This window comes from Coloeus monedula (genome assembly GCF_965178545.1).
Source record: "Coloeus monedula genome assembly, chromosome: 19".
In the NCBI taxonomy this organism is placed as follows: Eukaryota; Metazoa; Chordata; class Aves; order Passeriformes; family Corvidae; genus Coloeus; species Coloeus monedula.
Genome location: NC_138799.1, coordinates 11,737,124 through 11,753,061, shown reverse-complemented (window position 1 = coordinate 11,753,061; position 15,938 = coordinate 11,737,124).

The following is a 15,938-nucleotide window of genomic DNA, read 5'->3' as shown; positions in this document are numbered from 1 at the left end:
GCAACCCGTTCTCACTCGCAATTGGGCAGGGTCCCAATCCGCCCCCCGCGCCGTCGGTGGGAGGCTCCGGGAGGGCCGGGCAGCCCTTCAGCCCGGTCCCGCGGAGTGAAGCGCTTTCCGTGTCCGTGGGCAGCGCCGCCGCTCCGGGCTGCCCCGAGAGTGGGACGCGCGGTGCTGAGTGGGCTCCTGCGGCCCCGTTCACGACGGACGAGACCAGACGAAGCCTCTCGTGGATCTTCCCCTCTGGTCCCCACGTCGGTCTCTCCTCCGCTAAGGACCTCGAAGCCGTGGAGCAGCGGGCCTCCGCGGCCGCCACGTTCACGCGTGGGAAACCCACGGAGGGAGTGTCCCCGCGAATCTAGCTGCGCCTGCCCTCCAGTGAATGAGACCACGGCCGCATCGGCCTGGGGCTGGGGCTACGAGACCCTTCCCTTTCCCCGGCAGGGGAAGCCGCCCGGGGGGGGCCGAGACCGGAGGGCACCGGCGTTGTTCCCATCCCGAGGAGTGCTGCTTCCCGGGGATCCTGCCTGCCGCCGCGTCACCCGGGCGGGCAGGGAGCTCCAACGGCGGACACGGGTAGGGCTTTGGGACCCCGCGGGGACCGCCGAAAACTGGACCCCACGGCTCCACGCGGGACTCGGGAGTCGTGTGTCTCCGTGGGCAGATCTCTCCTCCCACCGCCCCCGGCCAAAGTGAAACCGCGCTCCCGGGAGGAGGCGGAAGATTCCCACTCCGCGGCTCCCGTGTAATCCCACACCGCGCTTGAAACCCCGCGGCCACGGGAGCCGCCGCGACACGCGGGTTCTGCGTGGCGTAGCCGGGCCAGGGGAAAGCGCAACCTCCGCGGTCTCCCGAGCCCCGGCGAGCCGCGTCCCGGGAAGTTTTTCGTTAATGTCGAATTAATCGTTGTTAATTAAGGCTGGTGGCGGGGCGACTCGTGAATTGGCGTGGGCGCGGCTCACTGGATCCCGTTCCCGGGAAGGTGCCTCGTAGAGGACAAACCTGGCGGCAGCGGGCGCAAGGCCCGGCGGGGGTCGCGGGGCTGTGGGTCGGAAGCTGATCGTGTCCCCCTGGCACGACGGGTGCTGGCGCAGCGGCGCCCATTCCCGTGGCCGTGGGGCTGCCGCAGCCCGAGCAAGTTGGTGTCTGCCCGGCACCTTGGCTGCCGGTGTCCCCGGTGCAGGTTGGAATCGCGGATCCGAGGTCGTGCCGCCCGATACCGACGCCACACGGGAGCCCTGAGGGGCCGCGTAGCTCCCGACTGAGCAGCTGCCTTTGCCCCGTCGCCTGCGCGGAACTGCGCGGCGGCGCGGAGGAGCCCCGCGGCCGCGCGTAGGGGTGCAGAGGGGAGAAGCTGAGGTTCCGGCTGCCTCCCACGAGGGCATCAGCGGAGAAATAGTTTCATCCTCCCGCCGGAACCCACGCGGAACCCGCGCGGGGCTGGGGTGCGCCCGGTTGAGGTGCGGGGGGGGGGGGGGGGCAGGGATAAGGCGAGATGCAAACGAGAACGGAGCGGGGAAAGCAGCGCGGAGCGACCGCCGTCGCGTGGGAACCGCCCGAAGCCCCCGCGCATGGATGAGCCGGGGCCGGGGCTGCGGCCACTCGTGGGGGTCTTGGCCCGGAAGGAGAAGTGGAACGGAGCTACTGCAGCCGTGCGGGACGAGGCAGCGGCGGGCGGGACTGTACCCGGGCAGTTCCTGCCGCTCCCGAAGGGTGTCCGGAGACCCCCGCGCCCGGAGCCGGCGGCACTGCCGGGCCCCCCCGCACAACCAAGCCACCGGGAGCAGGAGCTGAGCCGGGGCACGGGCAGCCCTCCACGCTCCCGGGGTCAACGGCAGGAGCTGCCTGGGCGCCCCATGGGCTCTCGGCCGGGTCGGGCCGCTCATCCCCGCGGCTCCCGTCACCCACGCCGGCCCGGGGCCCGGTTCTGGGATCCCGGGACTCGGAGCCGACAAGGGGACAGCTCCGGACCGGCGAGAGCGTGTGCCGCCGCGGTAAACCCCGTTTCCACGCATTTGACCCCAAACCATCCTCTCGGTTGCGGGGTCTACGCTCCTCCAGCCCGCACTCGTGCGATGAGTTCCTCGGGGCTCAGAGGGCTGCTGGGGAGCAAAGTGGCCGGCTCCCCCCTCCGTTCTCGCTGTGCGGGGGCTTCCACGGCAGTGAGTTTTGCAACGAAACCGAGGGTCTGGAGCCCCTTTCGGGGTCGCGCGTGGCGGCAGCGGGGCGAGCGCGCGTGTCCGAGAGTGGCTGAGCCGGGAGAAGGGGGCCGGCGGGGCTGACCTGGCTCCAACCCAACCGCCGGCACCATCGATCCCCGCATCGCAGCGGGGCAGTTCCCCGCGACTCCCGTGTGCTCTGGTGGCCGTGCTTCAGAGGCTGCTCCGTCTCACGGCCACCCGCGTCCAGGACGACAGGATCCATCACAGCTCCCAGCCCGACCCGAGCCGGTTCCCCGGGTGGCCGAGGATGCCGGTGCGCCTCAGAGACCCCTTTATGACATGGTCGCGCCCCAGAGTGTCCCCATCTCCTGGGCGATCCGAGCACGGCCCCCACTCTGGGACCGCGGAAGGGAGCGGGGGCAAAGGAAGTGGCCCCCCGGCAGAACCCCAAAGCTTGCCCGCCCCCGAATCGATCCCCCGACCGGGCTGGCCCTCGGGTCCCAGGAGAGGTATCCTGCAGCCGCGGAGGTACCGAGGTACCGCCGCGCAGGGCAGAGCGCGCCCGGGAGCCACTTTCCACGCGAGCTCCCTGCTTGCGTGGACACTCCCCTGCGCACACGGGGAGGCCAGCCCCGGATTCCCGGTCAACCCAGCCGCCCGGTTCGGCTGCGGGTTTCTCCCGGTTCGGTTCCGTTCCGTTCCCGAGCCGTGCAGGAAGCCTATTCTCTACACCGGTAGCTGAATGGAGCCGGGAGGAGCATCGGAACTTCACTGCCCCACGGACCTGTACCGGGCTGTGCCGACGGGGGGGGGGGCGAGGACCCGGGACCCCTTGGCACCACCGGCACCGCCGGCTCACGGTCCTGTCCGAGAGGGGGGCCCAGCCCGGCCCCCGAGACGCTGCCTTTTCGTTTCCGAGCAGCTCGGGGACAACTGGGGAGTTGCTCCGACCTGCGACACCGGTATCCCACAGTGCCGCCGGGGTTGCTGCCGGGTAGCGCGGGGGTATCCGGTCCGAGGAGGAGAGATCTCGGGTGTGTCCATGCAGCGGCGATGCCGACGGCCCACAAGACCCCGGAAATTCCCGTGAGAGTAAGTTTTCGTGTCGAGGTGTTTGACATCGAATTCATGACGGGGCAGGGCTTCCCCGGCGGCTTCGGAGGCGACGTGGTGACGGGAGGCAGTGTGCCCCCGTGGACATGGCTCAGGCCCGGCCAACGCCTGGGACGGCACCGGCTACGGTTGCTGCCCTTCAGCTCCGGGGACCGAAGGGGGCTGGCGGAGCTGCGGAGGGATCTCGGCGTGGGCGGGGACACAGAGGGAGCGAGAGGATCCTGGCTTCGGGGACTCCAGTGAGCACCTGGGCGGAAGAACTTCTCTCCGCCCCTTCGATCGTTATTGCTCGGTTACGGAGGCTTTGGCCAGTCGGCGAAACGACCGGCCCGGGGAGATGCAGCTCAGCGCCCGTCCCGGGTCTCGTCCCGCCGCCGCCCCGGGACCGAGTCGCACATCCTCCCCGGGGCAGTCGGTACTGAGGACCATGGCGGCCAAGCCCCCTCTGATGCTCCACGGCCCCGCCCGGGAAGCGACGGGCGCGGGCCGGCCTCGTCCCGACGGTGCCGCACAGAAACGCTGCACTTCCCGGCGCGTCCTCGCCGGCCCGGTGAATTCCAGGTGCTTTCCATAGGTGGCACCGTCCTCCTGGAAATGGCGGCTGCCGCCTCTGCACAACCGGCGGCGTTCCCGCCACCCCAGGGGGGCACTGCTGCCCCCTCCGCCCCGGGCAGCCCCCCCGCACTGCCGGTTCAGCAGGGCGGAGCGCCCGCAGGAGCCCCCGGGAGCCGTGCCAAGCCCCGGGGCGAAGCGCGGGGTTTTTTCCCTCTGCGGTCCCCACGCACGGAGAGAAGCCGCCGTTCTTTGCAGGAGCACAGACCCACGAACGCAGGGGAGTCTCCCGCATCGGCTTAGCTCGTGGGAGAGGCCCACGCGTGTCCTGCAGCCATCGGTTCTTTGGGGCGGCGTGCCCTGAGCCCCCGCTCTGGCGACACTGAACGGCGGAATCCCCGCGCGGTCCCATGCGGGGAGCGCCCACGGAGAGCCCCGACGGCAAAGCGCCCGCTCTCCGTGTTCCAGGCGTGCCGTCACATACCCGGAGCCCCTCGTCAGCCCCGGCGCTGCAGTTCCGCGGGTCGCCTCGAACCGCCCGGGCGGGGAAAGCGCCGCTCCCGGGGGCGGGGGGCCGGGGGGCGCCGTTTATCGCCCGCTCCAGGCTCCGAGCGCTCCGCACAAAAGACCTTTTGTTCCCGGGGGTTCTGAATTTGCTCATTATTTGTAGGAACATAAACACGATCTGTTTGCGGATGGGGAGAGGGAGGAACCGGCTCGAATACGGCGTGGGGCGAGGAAACGGGAATGTTGCGGGGTATTCCTGCACCCCGTCTAGCCGGCTCGTCTCCGTCCCGCCGGCTGCTGATCGCGCAAGGACAGCAGAAGGACGGATCTGTCCCCGCAGCGGCCAAAGGAGCGTCACGAGTGGGCAGTGGCCACGCGAGGGCCCCGCCAGGGCGGGACAGAACGCGGTGCGCGGCCCAGTGGCCACGGCCCCGCCGGGGGGTGGAACTGAGCTGGGATGTGACAAATGATGCAGAGTGTGAATCGAGCCGCCCGCGGCTGCCGCTTCTCCTTGTCGTTCACCCAGTCCGGCTCTGTCCCGGCTCCGTCCCTGCCCGTCCCCGCCCGTCCCCGCCGTCGTCGCCCGCTCGCGCGCGGCCCCGCGACTCCGCTTTTAACAAAAGCAATTAGAGGTGAAGCGCTGCTCATTTGCATTCCGCTTAATGACCGGCCGCGGCTTCCCCGGGGCGGGAGGGGCTCGGCGGCAGCGGCGGGCCCGGGTCCGGTGGGGCGGGGGGCGCGGCCCGGCCCCGCCCGCGCCGAGGCCCCGCCCACCGGCCCCGCCCACCGGCCCAAGGTAGGCGCTGTATTTAGCTCCATGCCCTTATATGGTGATGCGCGCGGCGCCCCGCGGACGGCGCGCACCATATAAGGAAGCGGTGCCGGGGCCCGGGTGAGCTGGTGAGCGCTGATTGGCCCGCCCGTATCGCAGCAACGGCTCTGGCGGGGGGAGCGGCCCCCCCGCCCCCGGCCGGGACCCCCGCGGGCACCGAGCGGGGACGCCCCGCGGGCACCGGAGACCCCCGACGGGACCCAGCGCCCCTCACCCCGCCCGGTCCCGCCTCGCTGCCCCTTCCCGACCCTCCGTCTCGCCGCGGGTCTTCCGTGGACACCGACGGCACTTGGGAGCCCACGGCACTCCCGAAGTGTGGCGGGACCACCGGTCCTCTGTCTCCGCAACGCGAGTCACGGAGGAAGCCGACCGTGTCTGTCCCACTCGCGGCAGAGCACTCGGCGGGACCGCGGGCCGAGACGGCCGGCGGGACGGGGCGGTCCCGTTGCTCCGCGGAGCGGGACCTTGCGTGGGCAAGGGGGAAAGGGGCAGCCGCGGCGCTGCACGGACGGGGGTGACCCCGATCTGAGGCACAAAGATCCGGGGGGCTTTGCGGAGGAGGGCGGCCGGGGGGGCAACGCTGGGCGAGGTATTCACAGAAGGCAGCGGCGCCCTTTGCACCGCGCGCGGCGAAGACGGCGGCTTCCGCGCACGCGGGCGCCACCCGCGATGCGCGCACCCACGGCAGGGCAAAGCGCGTTCCCGTGTCCAGCCGCCACGGTGCGGACCGGCCGCGGGGGAAGGTTCTCCCGCTCTCCGGTGGGGAAAGGATCTCCCCGTCTTGGCTCCCACAATCCCGTTTTCGGGACATCCCCTCACCCCACAGACACCCGCGAAAACCACCGACGGGGAGGGAACCTCCGGCAGCGCAGGCGACAGCCGCGCACCCACGCGTGTCCGCTCCTGCCCTGCGGGCAGGCTCCGGAGGGCAGCCGTCGTGACGGGCGGGGGACGGCGACACGGTGCGGGGCCAAGGGGTCGAGTTTTCGTTGCGGCTTCGCCCCGGAGCCGGTGCGTGACCAAGTCGTGGCCGCACGGTGCCGCGTGCCCACGGCCCGATTACTTTTATATATTTTATTTTTATTTTATTTTAAACCGAAAGCAAAACCGGGCGCTGCGGGAGCGGCTGCGGGGCTGGTGCTCCTCCGGCGTGTCGGGCTGCGCGGGATGACCGGCCGCCCCTCTGCCGCGCTCCCCCGGGCTCGGAGTCGCCGCTGCCTCGGCGGGCACCGGGCGGGGGCTGCGGGCACGTGCACGGCGCCACGGGCCGGGCGCGATCGGGGCTGGCTGCCCTGCGCCCCCCGCGTGCCGCAGGTGAGGCCACACACCGGGCACCGCGGGCTCCGCTCCGGTCCCGCCGCCCTGCGGAACCTCCGACCGTGCCCCGCGCCGCCTGCCCCGGGGCTCCCCGGGGCGGGGGGGGGCGACGGGGAGGGCTGCGCCGCTTCCTCGCCGTCCCCCCCCCCATGGCAGGATTCAGCGGGCTCCGCCGAGCAGCCATTTTCTGCAGCTGCTTCTCCACCAGAGCTCAGCCGGGCGGCGGGGCCGGGCGGCGGCACAGCCCAGGGGACCCCCCGCCCCTCTGCCCTCCGCCGGGACGGGCGCCCCGAGCCCGGGCGGGCGGGGCTGGGGGTAGCCAGGCTACGCCGCAGGGCTCGCCGTGACAATCCCACCCTTTCCCCGCCATTTTGTTACCGTGCTGGCGTTTTCCCAAAGCAGAGACAGAGCGGGAGCCTTGGGAACGGGCCCCCGTTGTGCCGGGGCGGACGCCCCCCGCGACCCGTGTCCCCGTTCCCTCCCACCCCCGCCGCGCCGCACCTGGCAGCGGGGCTGGTCCCGGGACGCGCGGCCACCGCCGGCACCTTCCCACCGGGATCGCCTCGCTCCCATTCGCGCCCCGCGCACACAGCACACGAGGGTCGTGACTGCCCGAGTCCATTGGCACCGAGTTCCGGGCCGCTGTCCCCAAGCGGAGGACGCCGGAGCGCGGTCCCCGGCTTCCCTTCCCGATGGACCGGGGACGCGGGGGCCGGTCACCTCCTTCCACCCCATGGGCAGCGCAAGTGCCCTGACGACCGAGGGGACAGTCCCATCGGGGAGGGTCCGTCGCGGGGCCGTGCCGACCGGCACAGCACCCTTCAGCCTTGCCCGGTCTCGATGGCGGTCCCGGCTCCCCGCGGGACCACCCCAAACGCCCTCGCGGGAAACCCGTGGGGACAGTGGTTGGCCCACGCGAGGCCGGGCGCCCCGTCGGGGCTGACGGCGTGGCCAGACCGCCGGGGAGGGTGGCAGGGGTACGGAGGGACAAACCGCGGGACAGCACTGGCGGCGCGGGGACGGGCAGACAGGACAGCGAATGCCCCGACGGGGGCGGCCGGTCCCTCCACCAGAACGGGGTTGATGAGCGCCGGGTTGACATCAACCAGGGAACCCCGCCGGTGGGTGCACGTCCCTCTCCCACGGCCGCATTCCCGGGTCGAGGGAGGCGGTCGGATGTGGCACTACGCGGGAGACCCCGGCGCGGCGGCGACTGATGCCCCGTGGGAGTGGGAGCGGAGCGCGGCGGGGCCGGTGCGTGCCCCGGGCTGGGCCTCCGGAGCCGAACGGCGGCGGAGGGCGGAGAAGGGAGCGGGGAAGGAGGGGGCTCCTGCAGTGCTGCAATGCAGCGCCGCGCCGAGCCCGCCGGCCCGGCCGCGCTCCGCCGCCCGTCACTGCGGCAATGCGGATGGAAGCCCCGCCCGAGCTGGGCCGAACCGGTCCGGGCATCCCCTGCCTGGTCGGGCCGCACCCTGCCCCAGACGCGCCGGGGTGCCGCTCTCCCCCGCTTCCTCAGGCCCGTTTCGTTTTCCTCCTGCCTCTGCCGGGACCGCGGGACGTTTCCTCCCGCGGCGGGACGCAGCCGGCTGGTGTCCCCGGGATCGCCCCCTCGCCTTGTCTTTGACGGGGGTGGGGGGGGGAGGGCTTATCCTGCCTCCGGCGCTGGACGCCAGCTGACGTCGCTAGCAGTCACCCTGGTGGCCCCCTCCAGCACCCTGGCTTCTCGCTGCGGCTCCCCTCGACGCCGGGATTTGCGAAGCCCCCGGTGCTGCACCGACTCGGGGCGGATCCCTGATCTCTGCCCTGCTCCGTTCCAGCTTCTCCCGGGAGAATCTCCCTCCTCCCTACCTAGCTTCCGGGCCCCCCACCATCTCTGTTTCCCCATCTCCTTCTCCCTGTCCCCGCTGACCCCTCTGCTCAGTCCAGCAACAAACAGCGCTGCGGGGCCCCAGGCGGGGTGGGGGTCCCACCTCGGCTTCTCTTCCCCGCGGCTGCCGTCTGACACTCGGGGAAGGGGAAGCCCCACGCCGCAGCCCCCTCCCCGCCCCGGAGGTGCCCGTGTGTGGTGGTGTGCGGGCAGCGCCCTGGAGAGAAGGGATTCAGCTTATAAAAGCCACTGATAAAGGCACAAACCCAGCAGGGTACAGCGGACCATGAGGTGCATAAAAAAAAAGGTGCTTAAGACTGGGGGACCACTATAAGCCCCCACCACCCGCCCCTGTCCCACAGGCTCTGGATCACCCCCTCTCTGACTTTTGCCGCAGCAACCTGGGGCTGGATCCAGGAATTCTCTCCCAGCCATGCCAGGCAAACCGGGTTCTGCCCTCCCACCTGGATGTTTTTTTTCTGACGCGGTGAAAATGGCACCGCATTCCAGCTCCAGCTCCTGCTGGTGCGGACTCAGCCGCTGGATCCTGCCGTGTCTGCGTTTAGTGGATGAAAGCTCAGCCGAGCCTCTGAATTTCTTCCCTGAGAGAGCTTTACGGGCTGATCAAGATGTCCTTAACCTTCCCTTCGGGAGGCCGGGCACCCCCGCGGCTCACTCTGGGGCTCCCCGCGCCCCCCGCCATCCCTCCGTGTCTCCCCGACTCCTCTCCAATATTTCAATGTCTCTTCTCAGCTACCGGAGGCTGTTCCACGCGAAAGCGGGCTCACCAGTGCCACACACCGAGCAATACCGCCGCCCCCCTCTGCCTTCGGTCGCCTGCACACACGGGGAACCCTCACCGGTGGCGTTGCCGTCCCTGTCCCTGTGCCCGTCCCTGTCCCCCGCCCGCCAAGTGGCACAGCTCCCGGTGGCACCGAGAGAGCGGCTGTACGCGGCGGTCCTTGCAGCGGAGGTTTGTTGTTCAACTCCTCGGGCAGTGTTGAATGTGTACGGGGACAGAGCGATCCCTGACCGCAAACCGGGTGCTGGCGGGGGGGCCCCGTCCCCCGGGCAGGTTCAGCCTTGGCTCCTCGGCTCCTCCTGCCGTGGTTCCTCTCCGGGAGCAGGGAAACGGGGACACTTCGGGAACTCACCCTGCCCCGGTGGGGGAAGGTCCCGGGACCCCCCAGGGATGGCTAAGCCCCTTAGCCCCTCACCAGGCGGCTGCCGGGCTGGTTCTCTGCAACAACCTCCCCGCTCATCGCAGCCCCTTCTGAGGCTGAGCCCCTCGCAGGACGCGGTCCCAGGTGCCCCCACGCAGGTTCCTCGCCCCGTGGAGCTCCAGCTCTCAGCGGGCTGTGCTGGCCGCTCGTAGCCCACGACACGGGGGTGCTGCTGTTCACGGCCCCTGTGCCACCCCCCAGCTCTGCGTCCTGATCTCCCAGCGCTTGGGACGTGGCACCAGCAGCCATTCTCAGTCACGGGAACCGTGGGCGGCGGGAGGGGGAGGGCGGGGGACACGGGGCAAAGGCAGGAGGAAAGAAAGCAAAGTTAAATTTGACAGCCCGAGAGCAGAGAGACAATGCCACGACCGAGACTTTGTCACATACTCAGGCATAAGATGGAAGGAATTCCTGCGATAATGCTCGTCCCTGCTCAGCCGCTACTGCCGAACCACAAATTGCTGCTTGCAGCACAAAATATGGAAATGGAATACATTAGATTAGACGCCTTCTTGTTAGCGTTCTGCTCTAGGAGTTATTTCTAAGTCCGGAGAGTTAAAGCATCTTCAAGCAGCAGAGCATCAAACCCTGAGAAAGTGGGTCTGCTTCAGGTGGCAGAGCTACAAAAAGGAAAAACATGAGGAAATCGGCTACCGTGGAGCCAGTGAAAGATTTTTCAAAGCAGAGAGAGACACCCAGGGAGGGCTCTTCCCACCTCGGGTTAAAAATGGCTCAGGGTCAGGTTGAGCCCTTAAACTCAAGATAAGACATCATTCCACCAGCCGCCGGGGAGAGGGGAGGCACCGCTGGTGTCCGACCACCGCAGCCTCTTCTCTGCACAACCCACCATGAATCCCCCTGGTTTATCTGTTGCTGGTGACTTCATGTGCCAAAAGAACACAGGCGGAGGAAGGACAGTGTCACGGCTGGATCCAGTGCACATTCCTGATGCTAAAATGACAGCCTGGCTTGCACCGCACGGCAAATGGATGGGTACAGCGGGGACAACGCTTCAGCCTTCATTTTTCAGCCGTGTGGAAATACTAATGTGTGAAAATTAACGTTTCCAAGCATATGTCAAATAACCATCTATTTTGTGTTTTGAGATGCTTCGGTGGCTCCTTGATACCGAAAAAACCTCCCCTCCCCATACCTTGTATTTGGTACTAAAAAGAACCTGACGCTCCATTGTTTTTTTCTTTCAGACAAAATATAAAATATTTCTTCCCGAGCAGCTTCCCGAACTTGGGGAGCCCGTTCCCCTCAGAGGCACGGGCAGTGGGAAGGGGCATCCGCCTCCGGGGTGCAGGAGATGGGGCGGCACCAGGTCAGTGACCCAGAAATTCAGAGGGGGAACCCCCCTAACCCTCATCTTCTGAAGCACGATGCCCAGCCTATCACAAAGGGCATTTTCAGGGGGTCGGGACCGCTCTCCCCAACGCCGGGGCCGAGGGCTGCCCGCCCCTCTGCCGCTCCCCGCGTTCCCCGGTGAGGTTTGCCGCCCCTTTCCCAGCGTGCCGCCCGGGGGATGAGCCCTCCCCGCATGGCACAGCCCACGCCCGCAGCCCGGCGTGGCCATTTTAGCCCGCACTCGCCCTCGCCGCTGCCGCAGCCCCGCTCGCCGCCCCCCGCCGCTTCCTCGTTCTCTCCAGCGGCCGCGGACAGGTCCCGCCTCGGGGCTGGCGTGACGATGCCCACGCGGCGTGACACGGTTCCGCGGAACATCCCCGGGAGCAGCCCGGTCCCACCGGCTGCCCCCGGGCTGAGCTCTCGTTCCCCTGGCCACCGGCGGCACCGGGCGGGCGGGAAACGCTGAGTCCTAATTTGCTGTTCACAGCTGTGGGAGCTGCCCCTAGGCTGCTGAAGCCAAGGGATAACGTGTGACATTTGAGTCATCCTGATTTTCCTACTCTTGTGCCTCATAAACGAAGTGACACCTTCCCCTGCTGGGCATCAGGGAAGGGGGCAAACCCGGAATCCCTGGGCCCTTCCCTAGGGCAGGTTGTTCCCTCTGTGGCTCATCTCACAGCCATTACCAAACATCACCATCCCTTGTGCTGTACATCCCAGACTCATCCCTACTGTGGACAAAGGCGAAGTACCCAGGGGCTTCCCAATTCCCAAATGAGAACCAAAAGAATTCACAACCAGAATTCTTTGCTCAGCGCAATCTTTATATCCAAATTAAATACACGTTTGTTAAAGCTTCCATCAGCTCAGACCCTCCGTCTGAGGGTTGCTGTTAATGCATTTTCTAATAATATCCAGGTCTTCACCCCGGCTGCTACAGCACAACAGCAACACCTCTGAAAGGTTCCAGTTATCGCCTTTCTCACCTCCAACTAAGACATTCTGGCTGAAGCACTTCTATGCTATGGAAGCTGCGTCCACATTCAGGCCATGGCAGTGCATAAACCCCCTGGAAAATGGGAGTGTGGCCATGCCCCACTTCTCAGGAGCTTCCTGGGACAGAGCCTGTAGCACCGGCAAAGCTCAACCTTGGTGACTTGGCTGGGTGAGTACCTGCCCCTCCACCTGGTGCCAGCGCCATTACTTGTGAAAGGGTGCTGTGTTTGACAGGGCTCTTGGAAGGTTTGGGGACCCTGGAGGGTTTGGAAATCCTGGAGGGTTTGGCAGTCGGTGATCAAATTTCCTTCTCTCCCCACCCTGGAAGCCCAGGGCCTGCTGCCAGCAGGGTCGCCCAGGGACGGCACAGCCCAGTGTGCCCAAGTCCCAGCTCGCGGGATCCAGGGTGCTTCCTGCTGTGTCGCACAGCATGTTTTATACGCCTGCTCCTTCGATAAAAATAAATCTTCATGTTTGCAGTTTGCTTTAAACTACATCAAGGTGTCAGCTGAACTGACGGCTCCTCTGAGAAACGACCTCAGGAGGTGCTGGCAAATGGCTCTCGGGTGAGCCTGGGATCTCGCCCTGCAACGGGAGGCACCAGCGGCTCCCTGACCGGGGGGAGGAGACCCCGGCCACCCTCAGCCCTGACAGGCCCTGGCCCAAACTTTCATCATTACAGAGACCCTCATTTCTCTCCCATTTGCACCCAAAGGTCTGTGATGCAGTAACACCCCTTCAGTCTCCACGAGACTCCGTGTGCTGACACAGATCCAGGGATGGCTCCGAAGAGCAGCTGCACCACCAGGTCCCTCTTCCCTTTCTGATCTCCTTTCCAACCCACCACCAACCTCTTTTCCTTCCCTAGCAGGCTGCACACACCTGACCACAGCCACCTCGGCCCCTCTATCACGTCCCCCCCACTTGTCCTCCTCTCCTGTCACTCCCTGCAGCAACCAAGGGGGTCCCTACTCAGGAGTGCAGTGAGGGAGCTCAGCCCCTGTCTCCATCCAACCTCGTGCTCACACCACAGCTCTCCCTTGCTGCTGCCTGAGGCTGGGCCATGCCACAGACCATGCCTAGGTCAGACACTGCTGGCCCAGCGGCCTCCTGAACGTGTGAGATGCTTCAGTTTGCCTGTGATGGGATTCTCCCCAGCTCAGGGTGCAGGCAGGAGCTTTCCCAGGCACAGGCGGCCGTCAAGAGCCACTCCACAAGGCTCTGGAAGCACCTGGGGATGGTCTGGGCTGTGCTCTGTGCAGCTGCCTTCCTCTTCTGGTGCAAACATAAACAGAGTTGTGTCCTTGTGGCCGTCTCCGACAGATCTCACATCAATCTGGGCTGAGTCCAAATGATCTTATCTCTGGAGAGACTGAGGATTTCCTACTACCAGGCTTTTTTGACTGCTCAAACCAGAGGCAGCCCTGTGGGATGGGGGGAGATGAGGGAGTTCAGGGCTGGGGCTGAAGTGGGGAAGTCCCTTCTCCATCCCCTTGCCGTCCCCTTGCCAGCTGTCCCAGTTCAGTGAGAGGGCTGCACCTTGGTCTTGCCCTCCCACAGCAGCTCCCCCACACAGGGGGACAGCAACCCCACCAAAACCCAGTACACCCCCTCAGGGGCTGCTGGATCAGCCCCACTGGATCCAGCTTTAGGTAAAATGGTTTATAGCAGCTGACACGTGTATGGCTGTGCTCAAGGGGACAGGCCTAGAAAAACATAACCCAGGCAGGGGCTTCCCTCCCAAAACATGGCCGTGAATGCTTTACCTTGTTGCTGACTTCTCCAATGGGGGACGGATGCTGAGATCACCACATTCAGCAAAGTCACACAGGCACCTCCTGACACTGCATAGCAAAGCGAGAGAAGAACTGGAGAATAAAGGAAAAATCCCACAAAATGCACACAATGGATGCCTGGAGGAGCTGCCCCCACCCATGTATGAGCAAAAGCACTGAGTGCCCCAACTGCCAGGGAAATCTTCCACTTCCCACTGCACACACCCACCTCCACCTTCTGCCCTTCTCAAGGAGAAGTTCCTCTCCCATTCCCAGTCTGGACCTGAAGTCTGGACCCATTCCCAGACTGGACCTCCCAGTTCCCACAAGGCTGTTCCTTACACTGGTTAAAACACATCAGCTCTATGTTTTGTGTTTATCAAACATCCCTTTTCATTACAGCATCCTCATGCCACGGACGGAGCCCTTCCACCCAGCCCTGGGGCCCACATTGCCACTGTGCCATGGTCGTTGCCTGGGGATGGTGTTTCCATCACTTTCCATGGAGCAGGGATCGCACTGACACCTCCTGAAATCACACAGGGCCACGGCAGCTGCTGGTGATGGAGCTGGATCCCAGCCCAGTGCCGGTGCAGATGCTGGTACCGCCACGGGGAGGGGAGAACCTGAAAGGATCAGCACAGAGCTGCAGCCCCTCCTCTGTGCTCGGCCGCGGATCCATCAGGCCCTTTCAGAAGGGCTCAAAGACGAACACAAATTCTCCTTTTACATCAGCAAATGTTTGTCTGGAATAAATCCAAACCAAGCAGAGGTTAACACATTCCTGGGAAATACATTAAATGTAGCGCGCACCAGTCTTCCTAATGGAGCGTGGTGACGCTCCATCTCGCCCTGGATCACTCTGATAACCATTGGAAGTCACCGTGGACTCCACATTAATTTGCTCAGTAACAGGCATTTAGGTTTGATGCATTTACTAGGGAAAGAGAGTGGCAGGAATAAGTAATTCATATCCAAACACTTCATCTCTCCCAGCCAACCAGCCCAGCAAGGGAAGGGCGCAGCTTTTAAACCAGTAACTACTTATCACACCTTTCACAGCACAGGAAGCTGCTGGAGTTGTGATAAACATGATCAAACTATTAAAGTAAGAAATATCTGGCTGTGTGGTTTCCGGGAAATGGTGCCTCAAACCAACCACGGCTGCTGCCGGCACAGACGGTGCTTCAGGGGCTTCTGCGGCCCCGGGGGCGGTGGGTGCAGGGAGGGAACTCAGGAACACACGCTCAGAGGGACAGTGTTTCCTTAAAAACTGGAAACACAACACCCTCCATTTTCAGAAATGCTAATGAGCTGAGCTAACTGCAAACCTGCAGCAGTTATTAATTGCCCAGAGCTCACACACCTACAGCCCAGGGAAGGGAGCTGCCGAGCTGGCTCGCGGCGGCAGCGATGCCCAGGCGCTGGCCTGGAGCCTGCAAGCCCACGTTCAAAGACACAACCTGCTATTTGTGAGAAACCCCATTGGTTTCATCTACCTTTGTCTGGCAAAGAGCAAGTTGTGCCCTGGCAGCCGCCCTGCCCCGGAGCCGTGGCCCGGCCCCGCTCCTGCACTGGCTCCCGTAGCTGTCTGTTGAGCTGCACTTCCCCTTTCATAAATCACATTTTGCATTCTGAGCATGCGTCTCCTCTTCCATGCCATTTTTGTTTTCAGATAACCATTAGCTTAATTAATCAAGGGAAATGCATCATTTCTGATCGTATGTTCTGATAGTGAAGCCTGGGATGGCAGGGAAACACTTCCCACCAACCCATCCCTGGGAACCCCCTGGCACAGAACGGGGTTCACCAGCACCTGCCCCAACAGCACCCTCAGCACGTCACCCACAGAGCTCTGGTGACACGCAGCGTTGATTAAAACCCTCTTAACATTCAGCACAGCTATCAGGCAAATGCTGATTTTAATCAGAGTTCACCATTTCTGCTTGCCCTGGGCGCACAAACCACCGGCACTGGGGCCTCTGCACAGGCAGGTGAACACCCCAGCACTGGACACCGCCCAAGTGTCCATTGGCTTCGGAGCATCACCCAAAACTGGGCAGAACTGAGCTGTCAGCACTGACCCTGCCCACACCAACCAGTTTAACCAAAGAGCTGGGGTGGAGCCACCTCTCCAGTGCTCCCAGCAGCCATTCCCACCATGAACACTCTGAGCAGCAACCTGAGCTACACCAGAGCAAAACCTACATCTGCAGCAATGGTGTCCACAGGCAGCTGTCCCAC